Source organism: Schistocerca cancellata, chromosome 2 (assembly GCF_023864275.1).
Source record: "Schistocerca cancellata isolate TAMUIC-IGC-003103 chromosome 2, iqSchCanc2.1, whole genome shotgun sequence".
NCBI classification, from domain to species: Eukaryota; Metazoa; Arthropoda; class Insecta; order Orthoptera; family Acrididae; genus Schistocerca; species Schistocerca cancellata.
In genome coordinates this window covers 665,144,357-665,171,605 of record NC_064627.1, presented here as the reverse complement: position 1 = coordinate 665,171,605, position 27,249 = coordinate 665,144,357, and the positions used below count along the sequence as shown (strand labels likewise).

At 45.6% G+C, this 27,249-nt stretch overlaps 1 non-coding gene across 1 annotated transcript; it reads right to left on the bottom strand.

Moving 5' to 3' along the window:
• Positions 1 to 14,661: 14,661 nt before the first annotated feature.
• Positions 14,662 to 14,733, bottom strand: Trnap-agg (transfer RNA proline (anticodon AGG)). Its single transcript has one exon. It is a non-coding gene; the product is annotated as a tRNA-Pro (tRNA).
• Between the last annotated feature and the right edge of the window lie 12,516 nt (positions 14,734 to 27,249).

The window sequence follows — 27,249 nt, the reverse complement described above, 5'->3', positions numbered from 1 at the left end:
GAGCGAAGGGATGCAGAGAGGGATGAGGTCTGGTTAAGGCAGTTCGGTCGCTTATACGACGAACTAAGAGATTATAGGGGTCTGTATGGGAGAAGTGTTTATGGGGAGCGCGTGCAGGATTTTCCGCGTCTCGTCCCGCAGGAAGATAGTGTTTGTGAAATTATAGAAAGTTCTGGCCCTAACCGGCAGACTTTACTAGAAATAGTTGATGTTAAGGGGGAGCACGAGCAATATTCGTCGTGTTTCGTCCCGCAGGAGTTAGATGTTGAAGTAGTAACGGAAAGTTCTGGCCCTAACCGGCAGACTTTACCAAAAGTTTCAGTGGTAGAAGTAACCGACCCATCCGACGCAAACCTCCAGTTTAAACATTGCGAGAGTATTAAGGAGAAAGATTGCGAAAATTTTAGTGATAGCCGGACACGATTGGTAGAAAAGCACATAGATTACAACGTGTATGAGGTTAGAGCTGACATTATACGGTCAGACGATAGCAGTGTGGGTTGCGCAGATCTAGCGGAAGTAATTGCTGAAACTACTGGACACATTCCTCCAGGTAGATTGGCGGATGAGATTAATCTGACCAAAGTGGAATCAACGAAGGTGACGATTAATGAATTGATAGCAAAGCAACACTCACTAGTTGACGAGTTACAGGAAAAGGTTTCGGTATTGGAGGCGAAGCTACAGACTAAGCCTCAGGACAAACGTGTTGAAATTAAAACTGTATTTGAACAGAGGCTGAAAAAGCCGCCAGATAAGCCGGATTTAGGATCAAAGCCGGATGGTTTTTTCTGGAATGACCTGGATATAGACGAGGATTTACTGTGGGAAAATAAAGAAACAGCCGAGGACAAGTGTAGACAGATAGTAGTGTCTGTTAATATGCATGACCTACAACTAAACGTGTTGATTGACACCGGTGCAGAATTGAGTGCTGTATCTGGGAAAATATTTGAGTTACTGAAAGACAGACCTGGCATCGTAGTTATGCCAGTAGCAGGAGTGAAAATTATCGGTGCTACTGGGAAGGCCAGTAAACCGGTCACAAAACAGATTTTTGTCAATTTCGAGATATGTGTGGCACGATTTGAACAAGAGTTTGTCGTCGTGCCAGACTTGACTACGGAAGTAATTATCGGGTTAGATTGGCTATTAAAGTACCGTGCAGTGATTAATTGCGAAAGTAAAACTTTGACATGTACGTCACAAGATAAAACAATAGTAGTTAGTTTTGACGAGGCAGGAGACGGTGTGCATAGGCAATACCAGCCTATACACATTGTTAACTGGCTGGATGCTATTGACGTAGGTATGAATTTGAACTACTGTAATGTGAGGAATCTCGGAATTGACAATAGTGTAGAAAGTGAATTGGAAAGTATTGTAGACGGTGTGTCAAACGTAACACACGAACAAAGACGAGGCCGACTTTCCCGTACCTATTGCCATCACAATCATAGGGCATGGGGCAAATATGAAGCAGTATTTGAGAGAATTATGAACACCTTGAGACATGAATCGACGGGATTTTCTCCAGAGGAAATCCTGTTGGATGACAGAAGTAAAAGTTTAGTGGAAGAGATAATCAAATTCCCTCCACGGATTGACATTAATATTGGTGTGAAAAAAGATCGTTTGCGAGAAGTAATGAAGCTAAAAGCCGATGCTCGCATACGTCGTCATGACGCTAAAGCGCGTTTAGCTAAGTTTGCAATCGGAGACTTAGTACTTGTAAAAGCTCATGAGAAATCGAGCGAGATAGACCATGAAATCTCTAAATTTAAGTTTGTTTATAATGGACCATATAAAGTCATTGGTATACCTCACACAAATGCTTATTGCTTAGAGTATCCAAGCTCTGGAAAACGATTAGGTATACGGAATATTGTAGACTTGAAATTGTACCAACCTAGGATCGATTAATACCACACAATGGGTAATTTGTACAGTATGTAAATATAGAGTGTAAGATTTAAGGATGTGCCATGTTACGATGCTTTTGCCTGACCTAGAGGTCAATAAAGAAGTTGTAATTAATAAGTAATTAATTTTGACTAAATGATTTAAGAGTAACTGATTAGTAATCATCTGAAAAATCCAAGCTGCTAGTTTAAGTTTTCAGCTGAGTCACAGTAGATTAAGGAATGTAAATATGATTTTGTAACTTGCTGTAATATTTCATGAATGTGTGTTTTTATTAGTCATTGCCGATGTACTTAGACGCTGTTTTAAGTTTCAGGCTAGTACATGCGTGTGATGATGGACAGTGTTGAGTTATCCACAGTGATAGTGTTTATGGACTCCTTGAGATTACTCGGGAGTGAGTTTTTCCGAAAGAATTCAGTGAAACGGACGTTCTGGAAACGCCGTTACAAGGGCGAGTGAGATCAAGCGTGCCGCACAGGCGGGCGCAACAATATTTGCGAGGCGAAGCCGCTGTCGGCTCTTGTGCCGCTGTCGGCTCTTGTGCCGCTGTCGGCATTCTTTGTATTCCCGAGTACGGAATGTGGAGTTGCTTTTCTTCCCGGACAGCTGATGTGAAAGAATTCTGCTGTCAATATTTATGTTTTTTTCGATCTGCTGTATATTATTTTCTTGTTTAGCGTTAATTGGACATGACGAGAAAATTAATTATGAAAAGGTTACATAAAAATGTGTATTCTATGTAATTAATCATTAGTTTGCGTATTTTTATATACCTGTTTTTTATGACCATGTACTCTGATTAATTTTGCAAATAGTATTCCATTTCTTATAGTGTTACGAATTTTAATGATTTTGGAATAGCTAAACCATTTTCTATGTTTTTTATGAATTTTGATATGTTGTCAACCTGTTTTACTTTGTGCAAGATGACAGAGTGGAATAAGATTAGGAGTATCTCCACTCAATTATTATTGTATAAAAATTGGTTTATGATTAATTAGACGAATGCTAAATTTTTTTGACGTTTTGAGCGTATGCATTTCCGCTGTTTCTTTTTTGGGACATTTTCTGAGTCTGTTTACGTTACACGAACATCCTCAGACAATGTGGGGCACGTGTAACGCCGGAAATGCATAGCCTCCTATTTCCATCTATTGTACTATTTTTTTTCCTTGCTTTGTTACCTCAAGATATGACATTTCTGTCTCTTTGTATATTGTAATTGTTTTACTGTTTGTATATATATATTTATACAATTATGTCGATGTATAATTGGTTTGTTTCGTAAATATTATTTGTATTTTTACGCTGGGTCTTGCCTAGGGAAAACTGCTATCGAACGATTACGTCGATAGGTCGTGTGAAGAATCAAAGTGTGTAGGATCTTTGGTAGTGAACTCTGCCGCGTGGAGCGCGGGCTGAGAAAAGGTGTGTGGCGGGAGTAGCGAGTGGAGCAGGGGTGTTGTGTGACGCTCCCGCGAGTTGCCGCGCTTTCGGGGTTTGGCAGCATGTAATTGCGCTCGACTTGCGATGATAGTTTCCGACATGGTGTCGCGGACGGGAAACATTAACTAGTGCACATCAAGAGCCCGTTTCGTCTGGTGACCGTGTCGAGAAGAAGGCGCGCCAACATCCAGCTTCTGCAACAGCGACGGCCGACAATGAGTGACTGTCGCCGCCTCCTCGATCGACGGCTTCAAACCTTCAATCAACCTACAAGGAAGACTGGACGCACGTAAAGTTTTAGAACTGTATGGCAGACCTCAGCTTTTAATCTTGTTCCATTTGCCTCGCAAAATTACAGCAACTTAGAATGAACCTTTGTTGCTCATTGTCCCAATTGCATTACCAAGCAGGGTCCCTTCCTTTTCCGGAATGAACCCGAGTGTCGTTGAAATTCAGACGCCAGCATTAAAGTAACATCATTTCACTGCTTTAATTTCAAAGTTCAGTTAGCTGGCTACAATATTCAGATTACACAAGCACAAATTAAGAGTGCGAGTTTTGTTACCATATTTTAGCTTACCTGTGACTGCAGCTCAGCTTGGTACGTACTAAATTTTACTGTTGTTAATTGTTCAGAATCATTTAATTCAGGCTCAAAGTTAAATCTCTTCTTTCTAAATTGCGTAGATTCAAGTAGCTTTTGAAATGATTGTTGAGGTAGTCCAAGACTAACCGTATTTTACTGAATTTCGATGTGCTTCAGAAAGAAAGTTCACTATTAACTTCAGTCACTAAATTAACTTTCGATTTTCCGGTTTTATTAATTCTTTTGCTAAATTAAGTCAGGGTGTAGCGAAATTTGTTACTTCTGACAAACTTTCAGTTTTCACACTACACGTGTCAACCTTCAGTTGCCACGCTTCTAGTGCTAGTTATATGTGTAATAACCTTTCTTTTTCAGTTACTATAGTAAATGTCCTTAGGACTGGCGACCGTGATTTCCCCCAAATCTCAAATACCTAATTACCGCTAGTTAATTGTTAACGTAACGGCTGCACATTTGCTTTCTTTATTAACTTTACCCCTTTTCAAAATTAATTTCCACCAGTTTCATTAGCACATTTCCTTTCATTTAGATGTAACCCTTTCCTCCCTCTTTACCGACAGGTTAACTTCGGTGACGATAGCTTTTCCAAAACTCCCATTAGGTACACGCGGTTTCATTTTTCACTGTCATTAAGGTCGGTAAGTGAGGGGGAGGTTACAAATGTAAGAGACCTAGGACATTCAAAAGCACTACTAACTTATCTTCCTTGCCGGTTTATTACTGCAATTAAAAATTGGATGGACCGTAATCTTTTCAAATCTTGGTTTTCCGACGGATTAGTTCCATCAGTTGAAAAAAAAAACCTGGAAACAAGAAGATATTTCTGTTCATGACCTATTGCTGTTGGAAAACGCAACATTACAGCTATCTGAGGAGGGTTCAAAGAAAGGGGACACAAAGCTATCTCCCTTTCACTAACTGCCCTATCAGTCACCCAACCAATGGATCAGGGAGTAATATAATGGTTAATGAGGCAGTATTGCAGAAAGTACATCGGCTCAATTTAAGAAAAGTCCCAAGAAGGTTGTAATGTGTTGAAGCTATGAAATCCCTCAACGTCAAAGATGCTTTCTATACGATCGCTGAATCATGGGAGGAAGTAACATGTGACACACTGCAAAAATCATGGCATATGCTTTGACCAGAAGTTATGACCCAAAGTGATCAGATCGAAGGCGAGCAAAACAACAAGAAGCCCGGAAATCATTAAACATACGCGAACTGTGTAACCGAATGTCCCTGCCAGTGAAGTTAAGGAGCGGGTGTCAAAAAGACTGTGAAACCTGAGAACAGCTCAATGAGAACCAAATTTTTGCTGCTGTTTTGGGAAAAAATTGTGAAGAAACTGTGAATGTGGACTCGGACGGTGATCATGACGAACCTCCTGCCCCGAGTTCACACCCTGACGCCAAGAACGTTTTTGATATTGCCCTTCAGTACATCGAGCAGAATTCAAACTCAGCACCTAAGGGCATTTTGTGGATCAAGAAATGGAGGAACACTGCAGGTAAGTCTAGAATTTCATCTGATACACAAAAATCTATAGCTGACCATCTTAAGTAATTTTTTACTGGTGTGTAGGCTACCTTCAATTTTTACAGTACTGTACATACACACTGATCAGCCAGAACAGTATGACCACCAACCTACCATCGATATAAACCCATCCAGGCCATAGCGTCACCTGGCGAGGAATGACTGCTAGTCAGAGACACGCACAAAGCAAGTAGTATCAGTGAGCGTTGCTGTCAGAGCGTGTAGAATGGGAAAGGTGCGTGATCTATTTGAGTTTGACCGATGGCAGTGTGTGATGGTCCAGACGAGCATTTTGGAAACTGTACGACTTGTCGTGTGTTCGATGAGTGTTGTGGTAGCTGTCTTCAACGTGTAGCAAAACCAATGTGAAACAACATCCGGATGTCGGATGTCGTAGCTGGGAAGACTGGTAAACAGGACAGGCGGCGAGCTGTAGCGGAACTAACATAAGACTTTAATGCTGAGAAGAGTACAAGTATGTCTGAACATACAGTACATCGAATACCCTAACGATGGGCCTCCGCAGCCGACGACTAATGCATTTCCCAATGTTAGCAAACGACATCGTCAACTACGACTGAAATGAGCACGTTACCATCGGTACTGGACGTTGGTGCAGTGGCAGGGCGTTGCATGTTCTGATGAATCCCGATACCTTCTTCATCATGCCAATGGAAGGGCGCGAATCCGTCGTATTCCAGGGGAACAGCACCTTGACACCTGTACTGCGGGTCAGTGACAAGCAGGCAGCGGCCCAATTATGCTCTGGGGAACATTCACATGGGCATCCATGGGTCCAGTGGAGTTCGCGCAAGGCATCGTGATCGCCAAGGAGTATCGTACACTGGTAGCAGAGCATGTACACCATTTCATGACGATCATGTTTCCCAACAGCACTGGCATTTTTCATCAAGATAATGCGCCATGCAACAAGGCCAGGAAAGTGCCGGAGTAGTTTGAGGAACACAGTGACGAGTTCCAGTTGATGTTCCGGCCCCACAACTCGCCAGATGTGAACCCGATCGAAAACATCTGTGATTCATCAAGGCCTCACTGCTTCCATGCCAAGGGTGATCATACTGGCTATTAGGTAGGTGGTCATAATGTTCTGGCTGATCAGTGTATACCATATTTACGGTAAATACATACTGTAAAGTATTGCTCAGTATTGCTCTTTTTCAATCTGTAATAATAACAGCGTTTATGCAGTTTATTGCAATGTTTTTATTGCAGAGAACACTGTACATACATATAGTATTCATTTTAGAGTTCAAAGATTATTTATTTTAATGTAAATACGTATTTTTCTGTACTTTCTGATAATCCAATTTTTATGCGTTCCGGCCCATTCTCCAGTCCCAAAGGCGTTGCACTGTAGTTGTATGTTCAGAATGAACATTATAATTTATATCACAAGCTAAAAGTGACCATCCAAAGGAAAATTCATCAATCTTCGGCAGTACTTTGGACATTGATATAAGCTACATGAAATGTATTCGTATTTGCGATTATGGACATCCATCAGCTATGTACCGGAATGACAATGAATATTTGAGCCAGACTGGGAGTCGAACACCGATTTCTCAGTTATTGGGAGCAGTCGCCCAACCATTAGGTTATCTGAGCAACGCTCATGGCTAGGCCCAAATTTTCATATGTTGCCATCCATGTGTCTACAAATTGCACCCCTACATCCATGATGTGTATTCCTCTACAGTGGAGACATTTTAATTGAAAGTTGTTTGCCTGGTATCGGCGGATAAATACGATGTCACAGTGCCTGAGTTGATTAGGATGACGCAAAGTAGTAGTTCCATTATACAGCTGACGGTTGTCCATATTTGCCAATGTGAAGACAATGAGTTGATAAGTCATGGCATAGCGATGTGTACATATACAGTTTGTGGTAGTATCACGTACACAAGATATAAAAGGTCTGTGCATTGCCAGAGCTGTCATTTATACTCAGGCGATTCATGTGACTGACGTGATTATGGCCGCACGAGAGGAAATAACTTTTAATGCAGAATGGCTGTTGGAGCTAGACACATGGGACATTACATTTCCGAAATTGTTGGTTAATTCAATATTCTGAGATCCACAGTGTCAAGAGTGTGCCGAGAACACTAAATTTCAGGCATTACATCTCACTGCGGACGACACAGTGGCCAAATGCCTTCACTTAACAAGCAAGAGCAGCGGCGTTTGTGTAGAATTTTCAACGCTAACAGACAAAGAACGCTAAGTGAAATAACCACAAAAATTAATGTGGGACGTACGATGAATGTATCCACTAGGACAGTGTGGCGAAATCTGGCGTTAATGGGCTATGGAAACCGATGACCAATGAGTGTGCCATTGCTAAGAACATATCATCACCTACATTGCCTCTCTTGGGCTCATGGCCATATCGGTTGAACCTCAGACGACTAGAAAACTGAGGCCTGGTCAGGTGAGTCCTGATTTTCGTTGGTAAGAGCTGATAGTAGGGTTCGAATGTGGCGCAGACACCACGAAGCCATGGACCCAAGATGTCAACAAGACACTATGCAAACTGGTGGTTGCTCCATAATGGTGTGGGCTGTGTTTACATGGAATGGACGGGGTCCTCTGGTCCAACTGAAAAGCTCATTGACTGGAAGTGGTTACGTTTGGCTATTTCGAGACCATTTGCAGCTCTTCATGTACCAAAACAACGGTTCGCCTTGTCACTGGGCCACAATAGTTAGCAGTTTGTGCAAAGAACATCCTGGACATTTTGAACAAATGATTTGGCCTCCCAAATAACCCCACGTCAATCACATCGAACATTTTTGGGACGTAATGAGAGGCGAGTTCATGCACGAAATCATGCAATCCTGCACTGGCAACAGTTTCGCAATTGTGGTTGGCTACGGAGCAGTATGGCTCAGTATTTCTTCAGGAAAATCCAACGAATTGCTGAGTCCATGCCATGTCGAGTTGCTGGACTACGCAGGGCAGGTGGTCTGACACGATATTAGGAGCTATCCCATGACTTTTGTCACTCAGTGTACCTTTCATGCATTCCACAACGGATGCATGCATACCTGAAGGAACTTTGCATCGTAATTCTGAACACAGGCACTGCAATATCACATTAATATAAAAACTACATTCCGTCCGAACAGGCCATGAAGGCCCAATGGTACCGACCGGCAGCCGTGTTATCCTCAGGCCAAAGGTGTCCCGCAAGCAGATAAGGAGGGGAACGTGGTCATCACACTGCTCTCCTGGCTATATGTAAGTTCACGAGATGGGAGAAGCTCGGAAGACGAGATGGTCACCCATCCAAGTGCTAGCTCAGCCTGACAGCACGTAACTTGTGTGATCTGACGGGAACTGCTGTTACTATTACGGCAAGGCTGTTGGTCATGTTAATATAAAGGGCTGTCAAATGAATAAGAGACAGATGGAAAAAGTAAGTAAACTGTTTATAATTTCAAAATTAATTGCTGTAACTGTGAGACAAGATGTTTAATGCCCTCATGGAAACATGTTTGTGGCTGTCTGTGGAACCATGGTTGTACCCAGGCATGCATCTTTTTTCTCTGAAGCAAATTGATGTCCACGAAGGTCTTTCTTCGTGGCTCCAGAAACACGGAAATCTTTTTGGGAGAGATCAGGACTGTATGGGCGATTTGTAATGGCTTCCCAATAAAATGTCTGCACTGAATGTCGCATGTCACAGTGGGGTAAATGTATTATCAGATATGGGGAGACTGTTTTTGAAATAATCAGTTCACTTTTTTCCATTTCTCTTGTTTTCGTTTGACTCCCCTTATACATCGCTTTTTAGCAGCGATATGTCTTGGAAGAGGGATAAAGATGGACCCCACAGTTACTGGATCATAGATGTGTGAGTACACTTTGATGTGGAGTATATGGATGAGTGCATTACAGGACCCTTTTTCCTATATTGTGGAGAAATGGCCAATTTTTTCTGATAGTCGCCCTGCGTTTTCTCACTGTCACCGTCCCCCTCCCCCCATATGTTGGACAATGGTCTTCCTTCAGCACCTTTACTACCTTCTTTCTGGGGGTGCATGAGCACTGCATAGAACTGGACTGCACTTAACTGAGGAACACCGGGGTCACTCTTGCCAAAACGGGCTGATACTTGTTAAGTGAAGGAGCAGGGTGTCGGTAACCTACCGTGAAGTTGCCTGTGTGTGCATTAGAGATCTGGTTCCCAAAAGCGCTAGCAACCACAGTAGCTCAATGTGGATGTGCAGCTCATTAACAGGATGGACCAGAGGACTGCTGCTAGGACAAGAATGAGGCGATGGCGGATGCTGACGAGACGATGGTCGATGCTGAAGTGGCGCAGGATGCGATAAATGCATCATCGATGGACTATGTTGGGGTTATGGCAGTGAATGCAGTGTTGGCTAACGTGGTGAACACATCACTGATGAGTCTGGATGTGGTATTGTTTGTGCAAGTCTGCTTCTGGATGGTTGCAATACCTCTGGAAAGGAGGTATATGAAATGGTATTGATAACCAACATGTGTATCAATACTGAATAGACACTTGCAGATGTCAGTAGTAATTTTTGGTAGTTGTATAGAAAACCAGGAGTGTCCTTGTTGGTAAAATACAAGGACGACGTATCAATTGGTGTACAGCGTCTTAGCAGTGCTTCCAGATCATAGTCGTTCTTTGCAATATTATCGAGTGCACCTAGAAACAAACTAATGCATGCAAACGAGTAAAAATTATTGCAGAAGAGAAAAATGTAATAATAATACTAGGACTCACATCGTCAGTTGTCATACCTCACGAACTCGTGCTGGATAAAAATGTCATGGTCAGGGAATTATCATTCCATTGGATATCAGCAGCTGCGACATCGACCCCTTCCCACATAACCATACTGTCATTGACAGCACCTAGAAAGAAGCAAGAACATCTCATATGTAATGCATGCAGATAGAAATTATTGTAACAGCAGAAGAAGAAGAAGAAGAAGAAGAAATACCAATTACTAAATATGTATGCATTCATTAATAGTAGGATCACATTCCCTGGGAATTCATTCTACAAAAAGGCGTCATGGCCTGGAATGGATAAATTTCAGACTTGTTATGGGTCAGGAAATGTTAGTGGCATCTGCCCTATGACACATCTCTGTAGTACACTCTAAGACGAAACGATCTCTCAACTGAGGTATTTTGGCTGACAAGGACTGGTGCTCTTTCGCATGTCGTCGCATCTCTCTGCCTCATCGCCAATTTCACGGTCATCTTCGTCTGATAGAACACAAGACTCTGAAAGGCGTGCAGCCAATGTGGTGAAACACCACACACATTTTTTCTGCTTCATCATCGTAATAAACAAACCTGTCGACTCGACTCATTTGATGTTGACTTCGCTGACAAAAAAGCACCACAAAGGAGTTATCTGAATGAGATGCAAATCGGTAGACATGATGTACGTGTATAGACAAACAAATCTTCAAAATTTCAGAAAAAGTGGATGACTCATTCAAGAGACAGAGCTTCACAAATTGAGGAAATCAGTAATGTGTAGGTCCACCTCTGGACCTTATACAGTCAGTTATTCGGCTTTGCATTCATTAATGGTTGTTGGATGACCTCCTGAGGGATATCGTGCCAGATCCTGTCCAAATGGTGCGTTAGATCTTCGAAATTTTAAGATGGGTGGAGGGTCCTATCCATAATGCTCCAAAGTTTCTCAATTGGGGAGAAGTCCAGCGACCTAGCTGGCCAAGGTATAGTTCAGCAAGCCTGAAGATAAGCCTTAGAAAGTCTTGGTGTGTGTGTGTGTGTGTAGGTGGGCATTATCTTGCTGAAATGTAAGCCCAGGATACCTTGCCATGAAAGGCAACAAAACAAGGGTGCAGAATATCGTCTAGGGACCACTGTGCTGTCAGAGTGCCACCGATAATAATCGAAGGGGCTCTGCAATGAAAAGAAGTGGCACCTCAGACCATCACTTCTGTTTGTCGGGCCATATAACGGGGGACAACCAGTTTGGTATCCACCACTGTCTGGTGCGTCTCTAGACCCATCTTCGGCCTGGAATCTCATTGACTGGAATAGAATTGTTCAGTGATGAGGTTCACTTCGAATTGAGCCCCAATGACCAGCGAACGTCCAAAGGAACATTGCATCATACTTCTTAATAACACAGGCACTGCAATTTCGTATTTGTTCACCACTACCAGTTATTGACTCTCAATAAATATGTCCGTCCTGGATGGGAATGTATGTAACATATGCGTGCAGATTGTGACACACAGACGACGACAAATGGAAGTCTTTGTTTGGATGTGAGGCGTGCATACGTAGCCAAGGCAGTTAAGGCGACCACTTACATAAAGTGGGAAATCTGGGTTCGACTCCTGGTCTAGCACATTTTCATTGTCGTCGTTCCAGCTGCAGACTTTCAAACAGAAAATGTGATGAGTGTGTCTGCTGCGCTCTTCACAAACAATATGTAAAATTAAGATTTGGAGACGTAAATTCGGTTCGGTTATCGCTAATAGAAAGCGACTTGAGCAGGAAGCATTTAAATGAACGTTTAATTTTGTGCTTTTCCGTATGAAAGATAACCGCTTCTGAAATATTCTGGTCGAACTTAAAAAATCTGCGTGGCATGTTTCGCATTCGTCACGGAGTAGTATGGCGAGCACTTTTGTAACGGAAGTCACAGAAACGACCGAATGCTTTATTCGCGTGATATATTAGGTACAATGGTTCGGAAGTGACTCCCTCGGCGGTGTCCTCGTAGAAACAGCACCCCCTCCCTCCGCCTGGGAAGCTCTCAATTCGGATTGGCTGTTGATCTAAATGACCAGTAAGAACATTCTTTATAGATGATTTTCGCGGGCAAAATCCTCTTATGCAATTACAACGTAGAAAGCATTTTTTCGTAAGCAAAACTTCAATTAATTAAACTTCCTAGCAGATTAAAACTGTGCGCCGGACCGAGACTCTATCTCGGGATCTTTGCCTTTCGTGGGCAAGTGCTCTACCATCTGAGCTACCCAAGCACAACTCACGACCCGTCCTCACAGCTTTAATTCCGCCAGTACCTCGTCTCCTACCTTCAATTTATTAGATATAATTTTAAACCAAATAAAATGTGAAATAATTCCAAAATTATACAACAAACTTATTCCGTTCTTAGCTTCTTTTGTGGCTACCTTTTATAAAAGCGTGCTCACTCACACATGTGACATGACTCTTGGTTCATCCCAAGAATTTCCCTCACAGCTTAGATTTCACATAGCCCTTCACAAAACAAGACATTTCAAATTTGCCATGTCCCTCATTCACACACTCAATAACTCCCACGCACTCATAACAAAATGACTAAATATTAATCCTGAAAGGTTCTAGTGTTAGGTCAAATAAAAATTACAAATGTTACGAACTGGAGGATTCTAGTTGATTAATTTTTAGGAGCTGAACTTTTCATAATTGCTCCTTATTATCTTGAAGGTTAATCTGTTGCCGTTACTAGATCAGTTTTGAAATGCCAGAATGGTTTTTTGTGATTTTTAGGTAAAGAAATTTGGACAGCATCATTTTAGCAAAAGCAAAAAACAATGTGTAAAGTTCGGACAAAATCGGAGAATAACTAATGTAGTTTATTTAGATTCATATGGAGTATAAATATTCGTAGCGCCTACCAGCAGGCTGAGTCACCGCCAAGGGCGGCATCTGACAGAGGTGGCGTCATGTGTGTTCTAATAAAAAAGAAAGTTACTGGATCGGGGACGCTCACGGCGCCATGCATTACCGCACCTATGGATAGCATAGCATAACTTGATACGCTACGTGGTGCGCTGTATTTAATTTCCAGTTGCCTCTATTTCCTGGAAGCTTTCTGTTTGGTAGCCGCACTTTACATTGGTACACGCAAGATCGGATAAGGTAACAGCGCAGACTCTTACATTCGTCTCAGAGGTCGCCGTTTTTTTACGTCCATTCGGTCGATTCTGCTCCTTCCGCTGTTATAGTAGAACGTAAATTCCGTTTGGTTGTGGTGCAGTAGACGCCACCAATCTTCGTGCTTTATCCGTTTAAGGAGTTCCTGAAGTTCATGCAGTTGTTTGGCACCAGGATTTGATCTTCTGGTGCGGCCACGCTGTTAAGCTGTTAAGTCCCCCCCCCCCCCCCCCCCCCCCAGCACAACGTTGCTGTTTTGTGTTGGAGCAACTCGCATACGTCCTTGTTAAAGAATTTACTTCTGGCGCGCTTGTTATCTGTTCCCGAGGGCGCGTAGATGTTCTCAGAGTGTGTCGGCTATTTTGACTCCTATTCCGCGTCCGTCGGGTATTTGTTTTGCGTGACCCATGTCAATTCCACATCTCACCGTGACCGCTCTCCCACACCGTGCTTCTGTGTCAGTATTGGTAAAGACGTTATATCCCGGTACCCGCTATATTTCAGACGTAACTACTTCATCTAGCAATACTGCGTCGGCGGCTTTTATGTGAAAATCAGCAAGCGCTTATATCTTCCCTGCAGAACACATGATATTTGCGTTGCATGTAACTACATTGTATTGGGCACTTTCCATTTACGCAATGTTGAAGACAGATCTGGAGCTTATGGCGATTGTGGACGGAGGACTACGTCCTCTGCTTTGGTGCCGTGCGTTTCCTTAATTGAGGATGCTGTGTTTGACGCCTCTGCATCAGATACGTCCATCCTCTCTTTCTCGCTGTTCTGGCTTCGCCGCTTGCTGTGTCGCTTTTCAGTTTTCCCGGACATTTGGTGGTCCTTGTTACTTATTGCTTTCCTCCTGCTCGTCGTCTGACTCCTTCAGAATCCGCGCCAGTTTTGTCACTTGCTTCTCGATATTCAGTTCTCTTATCTCGCTGTACAGGGTGGGGGCGTCGGCGCTGGGCCCGGCTTGGACTGTCAAGCTGTTGACAGCCACAGCTGACCGCTGGGAGGCGCACTGGACCCTGCGATCTTCGGCCGCCGGTTGGCGTCGGTTTGCCCTAGAGCTGAAACACTTGTTCTTTCCCAACGCTTTGGACTCTCCTTGTGTTTGTGCAGTCCGTGGGAGACAAGGCAGGGCCAAGTTTCCCGCACACGCTCGCGCGTCCACTCAGCTCTTGAAAGGGATTGATCAAAGCAAAAAATATGGGCTCGTCCGGGATTTGAACCCGGGACCTCTCGCACCCTAAGCGAGAATCATACCCCTAGACCAACGAGCCGCGTCGGTAATGTGTTCAACTTGTGAGACACACGAAACGTGGAGAGAGTGACACACTTCGTGCAGGAGGCGCCCAGGCGTGTGGCTGTCGGCTGCGACACAACGAACAGCGCTGCGTGTCTGTCTGTGTAAGGCAGCGCCGTGTTCTGATACAGTAGAGCACGTCAAGGCTAATCTAGAGGAGAAAGACAGACGAGTCGAGATCCTCTAAAAGAGATACGCTTGTACTGAATGCTGTGCCTTCAATCAGTTGCATCTCATGGGCTACCTTTTCTCTTCCATCTTCCTCTATTAAATTACAGAACGCCAAAGACTAGACATATCCGATGAATATAACACAAATTCGGTTCCTGAATTATTTTAGATTGTATTGCTTATAGTGAAGAAATAAGTGGTACGGGAAATCGCTTCCGCATTGACGTTAAGTAATGGAGTTGAAAATAAGATTGATAGCAAGATTGTGTGTGTCATTCACACGATGACAGGTTCTTGTTACGGCAATAATTTCAGTGCATGTTGTCTTAGTCTTCTTATTTACGAACGAAATTAAAGTAATTCCTTACTAGGAGGGATATTCTGAATTAAAACTCGTCCACACTGTCAAAAGTTGGCGGGGCACATATGTAAATGCAAAGTGTCTGTGTCTTTCACATTCAACAGTTGGTTATTGGCACTGAGGCCGGTTTAGCGACTGATAATGTTGACTTGAATTTCGTTTTCCCGCCAACACATACTACGTCAATGACAATAGTTACCACCGCACTTAGATCCCCCTGCGGGTCCGGGGGTTAGAATAGGCCCGAGGTATTCCTGCCTGTCGTAAGAGGCGACTCAAAGGAGTCCCTCCCCCTCAAGGGGGTAGTTTGCGCCTGCGTCCGGAGACGGACGGTTCCACGACTTCTATTTGTGGTCATTTTGGTTTTTCACTTATTCTGGTTTCTTCCTTCCTTTGTTTGGTTTCTTTCTTTGTCCTTCTCCCTCTCACTGTCTTCCTTACTTTCCCCTTGCCTCCTCCTCTTTGCCGCCTCCTCTTTGCCTCCTTGTCCACCCTCTAGTCTCCGCCTCGGCGTTTGAGACAGTCTGTCCTTTCTCTCCCTATCTCCCTTCTTTTTTCCTCTTCTTCTTTCCTCCCTGTGCGTGCCTGAAGGCCGACCCACGCGTTCGCACGCGTAGCCGGTGACGGGATAACGCGTAATTCCCCGCCATGGGTAGACAAGTGAGGCACGCACGTACCCTCTGGTAAAGGCCAGGCCCGGGGAGGGGTGATTGCCTGAGCTGACACCTTCCGACCATGGCGATTGGTCCCTCCGTCAGTTTCTCGGGAGGTGTGACCTTGAGGTGTAAACATCCACCTAAAGCGGGAGTGCCCTCTGAGAGGGTCCCCACAAGGAAGGATCGCGCCATCGGAGACGCTGGCAATCATGGGGGATTCCTCCGCAATGGATTTCTCTTCTTCTCTCTCGACTTGTGCCCAAAAACGGAAACTTGACCAGCCACCAGTGACAAAAGTACTACCGCCTGCCCCAAAGTTCCTCGTAGTTTCTCGATCTGAGGACGGAAAGGATTTTTCGTCTGTCAACCCTTTAGTTATCAAGAAGGGCGTAGATGCCATAGCCGGATCTGTCAAATCTTGTACCAGGATGCGTAACGGTACCTTGTTACTAGAAACTGAGAGCGCCTTTCAGGCACAAGAACTGCTTCGGGCCACACTCCTGTACACGTTCCCTGTCCGGGTGGATGCTCACCGCACTTTGAATTCATCGCATGGTGTGGTATATACTAGATCACTCAACGGATTGACTGACGAGGAGAGCAGGGCGTGACGGCTGTCCATAGGGTCATGAAAAAGGTCAACAATGACCTTGTACCGACCCAGACACTTTTCTTGACCTTTGATAGTGTTCAGCTGCCGTCGCGCATCAAAGCGGGCTACAAGGTTGTTTCTGTTCGCCCTTATGTCCCAACACCTACGCGCTGCTACCAGTGTTAGCGTTTTAATCACACTCGCCAGTTTTGTTCTAATGCGGCTAAATGTGTCACTTGTGGCAGGGATGCCCATGAGGGTGACTGTCCACCTAAGTCTCCTCGTTGTGTGAACTGTCAGGGTGACCATGCAGCGTCCTCCCGCGACTGTCCCATCTACAAGGAAGAACGCTGTATACAGGAAATTTGGGTCAAAGAGAAAGTGTCCACCTCGGCTGCTCGCAAGCTATTTGCTAGTAGGAAGCCCACGCTGCTCCCAGCGGGGAAATACAATACTGTCCTCGCCTCTCCTCGGACTACCAGGGAGGTGGCGACGCAGACATGCGATCTGACCTTTAGCACTACGGTCGTCCGTTCGGTCAGTGCTAAGATCGCCCGGTCAACGTCTCCTCTTCCTCCCGTCACCCCTACGACACAAGCACCTTCATCAGCTTCTGCCAAGATGAAGACCCAGAAGTCAGATGCACGGGCCTTCAAGAAGGAACCGTTCCATGCAGACTTCCTACATACCTCGAACTCCCAGCCTTCCAAGAAGGCTCATAGGAAGCAAAGTTCTCCTTCTCCGTCACGGCGCGTTTCTTCTCCTGCGCCACCCAGCGGTTGCCACCCCAGGCCGTCATCCGTTTCGCCTGGCCGCACCGCTGGTAGCCGAACATCTGGCCGTTCACCGGCGGAGAAAGCTCCCCCTCCCAGCCATCTTAACAAGATGGCCGATGAACCTATTGAACCAATTGACGATGACTCTCCGCCTATTGATAGCGGCGGCAGTGCTCGCTCGAAGCCAGGCCCTCAGCGGCCTTCGACGTGACCCCTTCTTGCTTCTCCTTTTTCTTTTTCTTCTCACGATGGCACTTCTTCATTGGAATATTCGCGGCATTCGCTCCAACCGAGAGGACTTAAAGTTGCTGCTGCGCTTGCACTGTCCGCTCGTCGTAGCCCTCCAGGAAACGAAGCTACGCCCATGCGATCAAATTGACTTGGCACACTATGCTTCTGCGTTTTGACCTACCCCCTGTGGCAGATATTCCGGCTCATGGAGGGGTTATGTTGCTAGTCCGGCGTGATATTTACTACGATCCCATCACATTGCACACCGGCCTGCAGGCAGTTGCCGTCCGAATTACTCTCCCCACTTTTACATTTTCCATTTGTACCGATTACACTCCACCGTTGTCTGCCGTTACCAGGGCAGACATGATGCAAATTATTTCTCAGCTACCTGCACCATTTTTGTTAACTGGAGACTTCAATGCCCACCATGCCCTTTGGGTCTCTCCAGCATCCTGCCCGAGAGGCTCCCTGTTAGCAGACCTTTTCAACCACCACTATTTTGTCTGCCTCAATACTGGCGCCCCTACTTTTCTTTCGGGCACATGTCACACCTATTCCCATTTAGACCTCTCTATATGTACTACCCAACTTGCACGCCGGTTTGAGTGGTATGCACTTTCTGATACGTATTCGAACGACCACTTCCCGTGTGTTATCCATCACCTGCGTCATACCCCCTCTCCGTGCTCAACTAGATGGAACATCTCCAAAGCAGACTGGGGGCTCTTCTCTTCCAGGGCGACCTTTCAGGATCAAACCTTCGCAAGCTGCGATAGTCAGGTCGCACACCTCACGGAAGTCATTCTCACTGCTGCTGAATATTCCATCCCTCACACTACTTGTTCTCCACGTCGCGTACCGGTCCCCTGGTGGACCGCAGCATGTAGAGACGCTTTGCGTGCTCGTCGACGTGCTTTACGCACTTTTAAACGACACCCTACGGTGGCGAATTGTATTAATTATAAACGATTACGTGCACAGTGTCGTCGTGTTATTAAAGAAAGCAAGAAAGCCAGCTGGGCTGCTTTCACAAGCACCTTCAACAGTTTTACTCCTTCTTCTGTTGTCTGGGGTAGCCTGCACCGGCTATCTGGCACTAAGGTCCACTCACCAATTTCTGGCTTGACGGTCGCGAATGTCGTCCATGTGGCCCCTGAGGATGTCTCCAATGCCTTCGGATGGTTTTTTGGAGAGGTTTCGAGCTCCACTCATTATCACCCTGCCTTCCTCCCCCGAAAACAGGCAGAGGAGGCTAGGCCACCTAACTTCCTCTCCTCGAATCGTGAAAGTTATAATGCCCCATTCACCATGCGGGAACTCGAAGATGCACTTGCCCAGTCACGGTCCTCCGCTCAAGGGCCTGATTCTATTCATATTCAGATGCTGAAGAACCTTTCTCCTGCGGGTAAAGGTTTTCTTCTTCGTACATACAATCGCATCTGGATTGAGGGACATGTTCCCGCATGCTGGCGCGAGTCTATTGTTGTCCCGATTCCTAAGCCGGGGAAGGACAACCACTTGCCTTCCAGTTATCGACCTATCTCGCTTACCAGCTGTGTCTGTAAAGTGATGGAGCGAATGGTTAACTCTCGTTTGGTTTGGCTGCTCGAATCTCGACGCCTACTTACCAATGTACAATGTGGATTTCGTAGGCGCCGCTCTGCTGTTGACCATCTGGTTACCTTGTCGACCTTCATTATGAATAACTTCTTGCGGAAGCGCCCGACCGCGACTGTGTTCTTGATTTGGAGAAGGCTTACGACACCTGTTGGAGGGTGGGCATTCTCCGCACCATGCATACATGGGGCTTTCGCGGTCGCCTCCCTCTTTTTATTCGTGCCTTTTTAATGGATCGACAGTTCAGGGTACGTGTGAGTTCTATCCTGTCCGACGCCTTTCGCCAGGAGAATGGGGTGCCACAGGGCTCAATTTTGAGCGTCGCCCTCTTCACCATAGCGATCAATCCAATAATGGATTGCCTCCCAGCTGATGTAACAGGCTCCCTTTTCGTGGACGATTTTACCATCTATTGCAGCGCGCAGCGTACATGTTTCCTGGAGCGCTGTCTTCAGCGTTGTCTAGACCGTCTTTACTCCTGGAGTGTCGCCAGTGGCTTCCGTTTTCCTGCCGAGAAGACGGTCTGTATTAACTTCTGGCGCTACAAAGAGTTTCTCCCACCGTCCTTACGACTGGGTCCCGTTTCTCTCCCATTCGTAGAGACAACAAAATTCTTAGGTCTTACATTTGACAGGAAACTTAGCTGGTCTCCACATGTGATATTTGGCTGCCCGTTGTACCCCTTTCCTAAATGTCCTCCGTGTTCTCAGTGGTATGTCGTGGGGAGCGGATCGAACCGTCCTACTTCGCCTATATCGATCGATCGTCCGCTCCAAGGTGGATTATGGGAGCTTCGTATACTCCTCTGCACGGCCGTCCATCTTATGCCGCCTCAACTCCATACAACATCGGGGTTTACGTCTTGCGATCGGAGCGTTTTATACTAGTCCCGTCGAGAGTCTTCATGCTGAAGCCGGTGAATTGCCACTACCCTACCGGCGCGATATACTGCTTTGTCGGTATGCCTGTCGGCTGTTGTCAATGCCCGACCACCCGTCTTACCGTTCCTTTTTTGACGACTCTCTCGACCGTCAATACGGGTTGTATGTCTCTGCCCTGTTACCCCCTGGAGTTCGCTTTCGTCGCCTCCTTCAGCACCTTGATTTTTCACTCCCTGCAACCTTTCGAGTGGGCGAGAGCCACACGCCACCTTGGCTCCAGGCTCAGGTTCGCGTTCACCTTGACCTCAGCTCGCTCCCACAGGAGGTTACCCCCGATTCGGTATACCGCTCCCGGTTTGTCGAACTTCGTTCGAAGTTCATTAACATGATCTTCATTTATACAGATGGCTCTAAGACCAATGACGGTGTCGGGTGTTCTTTTATTGTCGGGGCACACAGTTTCAAATACTGGCTCCATGGCCATTGTTCGGCCTTCACAGCTGAGCTATTTGCCCTCTACCAGGATGTTCTTTACATCGGCCGCCACCGACATTCTGCTTATGTCATCTGCTCCGATTCCCTGAGCGCCATCCAGAGCCTCAGTGTTCCGTATCCGGTTCACCCTTCCGTGCACCGGATCCAACGCTCTCTCCAGAAGCTGGTGGACGACGGTTCTCCGGTTACCTTTATGTGGGTTCGGTATCCCTGGGAACGAAGCTGCGGATGCCGCGGCCAAGGCTGCGGTCCTCCAGCCTCGGACAGCTACTTGTTGTGTCCATTCATCAGATTGTAGCAGGGTCATTTGTCAGTGCATTTTATCGCTGTGGCATGCCGATTGGGCTGCACTTACAGACAACAAGCTTCGGGCCTTGAAACATCTTCCCGCGGCTTGGACGACCTCTTCATGCCCTTCTCGGCGGGAGGAGGTCGTTTTGGCCCGGTTACGAATTTGACACTGCCGGTTCAGCCATCGTCATCTGCTGACGGCTGCGCCGGCGCCGTTCTGCCCATGTGGGCAATTGCTGACGGTACGCCACATTTTAACGTCCTGTCCGAATTTTAATAAACTGCGGCGTTGATCTTGGCCTGCCATGTACTCGGGATACCATTTTAGCGGATGACCCAGGAGCAGCTGCTCGCGTTCTTCGTTTTATCGACTTGACACACCTGTCTAAGGACATCTGATTGTGCTGTTTTTTTAATCCTATGCCTGTCTGTCTTTTATAGTATTATCCCTTTTCGTTGCTGTTTTAACCTTGTGCCTCGCGGTGCATTCCTAATTTAGTCTGGGCGCTAATGACCATTGTAGTTGTGCGCCCTAAAATCACAAAAAAACCGCACTTAGAGTGGTATCTAAAGTGATCATCAGTTGTGTCTAATGTACGAAGCTGATTTCTGAGTGAGTGGAGCTGTGTTGATACAAGCAATTTTCCAAAATCATGAAAATGTTCAGGACTAAGAGCGCATTCGACGGCCTTCTAGTATTGACGTAATAAGGCACAGACAACAGAAACATACCTGTCAGGACTGGAGGCGTGGACTGCTCAGCGGGAATGTGACGACTCACTGTTACACACGAAGAAAAGGTACTGACAACTGTCACACACTGGCTCCAATCACAGGAGGCAAACGTTCATAGCCCAGGAATACAGAACCTGGCGCCAACGTATAACATTTTTCACAGTTGCAGTTATGAACTTGTCGAGAAGTAGCTGTAGAATATCTGTGCGTATTCAAATATATATTTCCAGTCACTTACGTCACTGTCTGTTTACGGGTCGAGGGAAATCTACTTTCTAGGTCATCCTCGTATCCATATATTGAGACATCACAGGACGCTATATTCAATAATCAAGACGAAGCTTTGGTTACAGGCAAATGTTACAGACACACTGCCCTATCGACTCTTCCAGACTGTCGCACGGCCAAGGATGTGTGGTCACAATGGTACCGATATCTGTGGATTCCGCCGACGACCGACACCAGTTATGGACGACCTTTTCAAATTAGTACGCCACTGTCACTACGCTTTTCACGGTCAACACGAATAGAATATGTAAAGCGGAAGGCTCATACATGAAATGCTTTCGGATAACGAAATCTAGAGCATATGTAGAGGTGTGATTCGAGCTCTGTTAAAAACATGATCCATTGATCAGCTCTGACCCAATCAAACTAGAGGTGACACATATTTGGCATCTGACGATTAGCTCTTTCCAATATTTAAGCCTATACTTCGTACTGCAAAGTAAAATTTCAAAGTCTTCGTGTGATATGTTGGATACTACTTAAGATGACCTAAGGACAATTTAAAAGCTAATATTTTCATTGGTGCACCGCAAATACTACGAAATACTAAGAATTTTGGAGCTACTCTTCATGGAAGTGCACTAAAAGACACTTCAATTAGTTGACTTTATTAAAGGCTGCACCCAAATTGTAATAAAAAATGTCACCAGACACTTTGTTACTTCCTTTCTCAAGTGTTTAAAGATCACTGAAGTTCCCAGTATTAGAATCTGATTACCTGAATATACTGTCAGTGCCGCATTAACTTTCACCACCTTTAGAATGAAGTGAGTTGCTATGAAACTAGAAATCTACCTTTTGGTAAGTAAATACTAACTGCTTACTCTCACACAAATCTTTCCCATGCATCATATAACAGAATCATCCTCTACTTTCATCACGTTAATTAACCATTACGTGCTCATAACCTCATTGGCAATTCCTTTATACAACGAACTCGCATATCCCGCTACTAGATCATAATAAACCATACTCCGAACAACGTGTTTTGGAGAGGTCCTTAATGTGGGGTTCATTGAAGACACACCTTTTCATAATATGCGCCTATAAATGTGAAAAAAACCAAACACGGAATGTTAGCGTCAAAGACTTCATACGATAATCGGCATTGGGAGAAGGAAAGCGGCGTCCATAGTTAAAGCGTTTTTAACTTCCGTTGCATGACGTTTTCCCTTCATCTCATGTTTTCGTAAAACTTGTCTGGTAATTCCAGTAGCTGAGGATAGTGTACAGTGCTCGACACGTTCTTATCGAGACAGATATAGCTTAGTCCCAAGCATTCAGCATCTTTTTAACAGGAACCGTTGTACTGCAGCCCTCATCTCCTGGCGATGATGTCTGACGACCGTTGTCGGTGCCACTGTGAACGCAGCCTTCTTACTGTGCGACGCAGTGCGGAGTACGGTCACCACAGACGATCAGCGGAGAGCGGCTGGTGCGCCACAGGGCCTCCTGTTTGTTCGGCTGCCTGTGCAGCCCAGATGAGAGAACCGTTCCACACTTCTGCTCTGTAGCTACACTCCTGGAAATTGAAATAAGAACACCGTGAATTCATTGTCCCAGGAAGGGGAACCTTTATTGACACATTCCTGGGGTCAGATACATCACATGATCACACTGACAGAACCACAGGCACAAAGACACAGGCAACAGAGCATGCACAATGTCGGCACTAGTACAGTGTATATCCACCTTTCGCAGCAATGCAGGCTGCTATTCTCCCATGGAGACGATCGTAGAGATGCTGGATGTAGTCCTGTGGAACGGCTTGCCATGCCATTTCCACCTGGCGCCTCAGTTGGACCAGCGTTCGTGCTGGACGTGCAGACCGCGTGAGACGACGCTTCATCCAGTCCCAAACATGCTCAGTGGGGGACAGATCCGGAGATCTTGCTGGCCAGGGTAGTTGACTTACACCTTCTAGAGCACGTTGGGTGGCACGGGATACATGCGGACGTGCATTGTCCTGTTGGAACAGCAAGTTCCCTTGCCGGTCTAGGAATGGTAGAACGATGGGTTCGATGACGGTTTGGATGTACCGTGCACTATTCAGTGTCCCCTCGACGATCACCAGTGGTGTACGGCCAGTGTAGGAGATCGCTCCCCACACCATGATGCCGGGTGTTGGCCCTGTGTGCCTCGGTCGTATGCAGTCCTGATTGTGGCGCTCACCTGCGCGGCGCCAAACACGCATACGACCATCATTGGCACCAAGGCAGAAGCGACTCTCATCGCTGAAGACGACACGTCTCCATTTGTCCCTCCATTCACGCCTGTCGCGACACCACTGGAGGCGGGCTGCACGATGTTGGGGCGTGAGCGGAAGACGGCCTAATGGTGTGCGGGACCGTAGCCCAGCTTCATGGAGACGGTTGCGAATGGTCCTCGCCGATACCCCAGGAGCAACAGTGTCCCTAATTTGCTGGGAAGTGGCGGTGCAGTCCCCTACGGCACTGCGTAGGATCCTACGGTCTTGGCGTCCATCCGTGCGTCGCTGCGGTCCGGTCCCAGGTCGACGGGCACGTGCACCTTCCGCCGACCACTGGCGACAACATCGATGTACTGTGGAGACCTCACGCCCCACGTGTTGAGCAATTCGGCGGTACGTCCACCCGGCCTCCCGCATGCCCACTATACGCCCTCGCTCAAAGTCCGTCAACTGCACATACGGTTCACGTCCACGCTGTCGCGGCATGCTACCAGTGTTAAAGACTGCGATGGAGCTCCGTATGCCACGGCAAACTGGCTGACACTGACGGCGGCGGTGCACAAATGCTGCGCAGGTAGCGCCATTCGACGGCCAACACCGCGGTTCCTGGTGTGTCCGCTGTGCCGTGCGTGTGATCATTGCTTGTACAGCCCTCTCGCAGTGTCCGGAGCAAGTATGGTTGGTCTGACACACCGGTGTCAATGTGTTCTTTTTACAATTTCCAGGAGTGTATTTGCCAGAAATGCAAGTAACTACAGCTGCATTCACTTCTGGGCATGGCAAGAACTGCTCGGTGCATATGAGTCACTTTTCTCTAAAAATGCGGATAGGTGACTGAGCCATCAGAAGAGTAATCAGATTTAAACACCAGGTATATTACCCAGTATCAAGAAGTACACATCATCTACAGAAATTTGTAACAGCAATACAATTATTGAAAATCAATTTTGTGAGCAGTTAAGAAAATCACCCCAAGTAACTTCCTGTTGGCAGACACAGAGTTCATTACAAACAACGAATTTTGTTTTCAGTCACGCCAAAATTCATGAATGACGATGTAAATCTTCCGACCACGTGAACAAAATACAGGAAGGTTTTGCTTAAACTGTACACGATTTTCAATTTGCAGAGTGTCAAGAAATACATGCTACATAAGCTCATGTGTGAGCTACTGCAGTTCGTCCAACAAATGGATAGTACCCGATAACAGAAGACAAAAATAGTTTGTCACGTTAAAACTTACGCACGACTTTCTGAAGCTCTATAATACTTTCATAGAATACAAGCACGGGGAAAATATGCAGGGCTCATCCGGGAATTGAACCCGGGACCTCTCGCACCCAAAGCGATAATCGTACCTTTTTTTATCTCATTTTGTTCGTTTTCGTCCGTTGCATGTGCTCAAGGCGGACGTTGCAGGACACCCGTTTCAGTTCGTCGTTGATCCATTGCCTTAGCTTTTTTTTTTTTTTTTTTTTTTTTTTTTACAGAGGGCAGCTGACACTCTGACCGAACAAGCTGAGTTACCGCGCCGGCTACCACTAGACCAACGAGCCACGCTGCAGAGAAGTGTGTGTTAAAGACATTAATAGATAAATCATGATGAAACGGCGAGGAAAACTGCGATCTCGTGACTAGTTTAGCCATTGCATCACTTTATGCTAGACGACCAGCACTGTTTTCCCTGTACACGAAGTTGTCTTGTTTCCAGGCGAGTGAGGTCTTTAACAAAGCATAGCTTTGAAAGACATCAGTGTCAAATGCTTAGATTGCTGTTGACTTCCAGCACTGTTTCTCCTCTCTAGGTGGAGAGGATGGGAGTTGTTACAGTGTGAAAGTTTAGTCAAAGCGTTTCTGTTTCTACACTTAATCAATTTATAGACTGTCTTATTTCTTGCAACTGATTCCGCCTCGTCTTGCTTTCTCTGATGTGACTCCACAATAATAATTTTGAAGTGAGCCTGTGAAAAGGGTAGCTAAACCTCGTCAAGTGGAAGTACTTGGCTCAATGAGAGGTACAGACCGAATAGCCTTAGGTTCTATGGTACAATTATTAACTCTGGAGCAGGGTCTGGTTGCATACAATGTGAGTCGAAGGTATTTTCATCAATGGGGGAAAATTCCTGTGAATCTAAACCCATTGAGAGCCGTTGGCATATTTGCAGCTCTTGTGTAAGCACTGGCCATCACATCACTTATTTGATACTGAGTAACAACTCTAGTTTTGTGAGCATCCAACCATTTTCCAATTTCTTGGGCATAATTTGCCCACATTTTCCTCAGATACCAGCTGTGGTGTTTTGGAGGAGATATGAGGATGGCGTCACATGAATAGTTGCAACCATTTCTTACCTGCGAGTCCTTGTTGAGACTTAAAAGGATGCTCAGTATTATTTCTAATGGCTAGCTGGAAAGCAATACGGTACCATCGTCTGCATGTAACCCACAATAATTGTTCTCCGTTGTTTTACAGTACTCGACAGGCTTAGCCTCTATCATGAGAGGTAAAATAGTTTTACATCCTAGTGAAACACTCAAAACATCTGCTGATTCAGCGTATTGCGCCTTCAGTCTTCAAATACTTCCTCAATATTGTTCTCAGTATCCCAAATTCACGTAACGTTTGTATAACATGCATATTTTCCTCTTGAACAGCTTTAATTGCACTGAACTTTGCATTTTTATTCCAGTTTCGTCTCTTTGACGTCTGAAAATAGGAAGAGAAACTATCTGATGATATGCTAAGCTATTTATCCAATATGGCCCCGGGGCCATAACTAGATCCGGCATGGGGGCCATCTTAGAACGGCAAGCATTGCATATGGTACGTGATTGCCGACGGTACAGTTGATGAAAAATATGTTCAACAGATCCAAAATAAAGCAAAAAATGCTGACTGTTTGTGATCAAAAGATCTGGTTGTCTAATATTTATATTTCGCAGTGAAATGAGTGAAATACATTCTTAACTAAAACGAAGCAAAAATGTACATTTGTTCCAAAAACAAAACACAAGATTGCGGATTATCACAGAGAAAGCTTTTTGTTTCACGCACTATTCATAGCTCATCAGTGCCCTCTGAAGTAGTTCACAGTAATACTGCATGATTGCGGCACTTGCTGGAGAGCTTAGATAGGGTGGTCACATTTGGATAAGGGGCCATATTCGGGAACTTTAGCTTAGTATT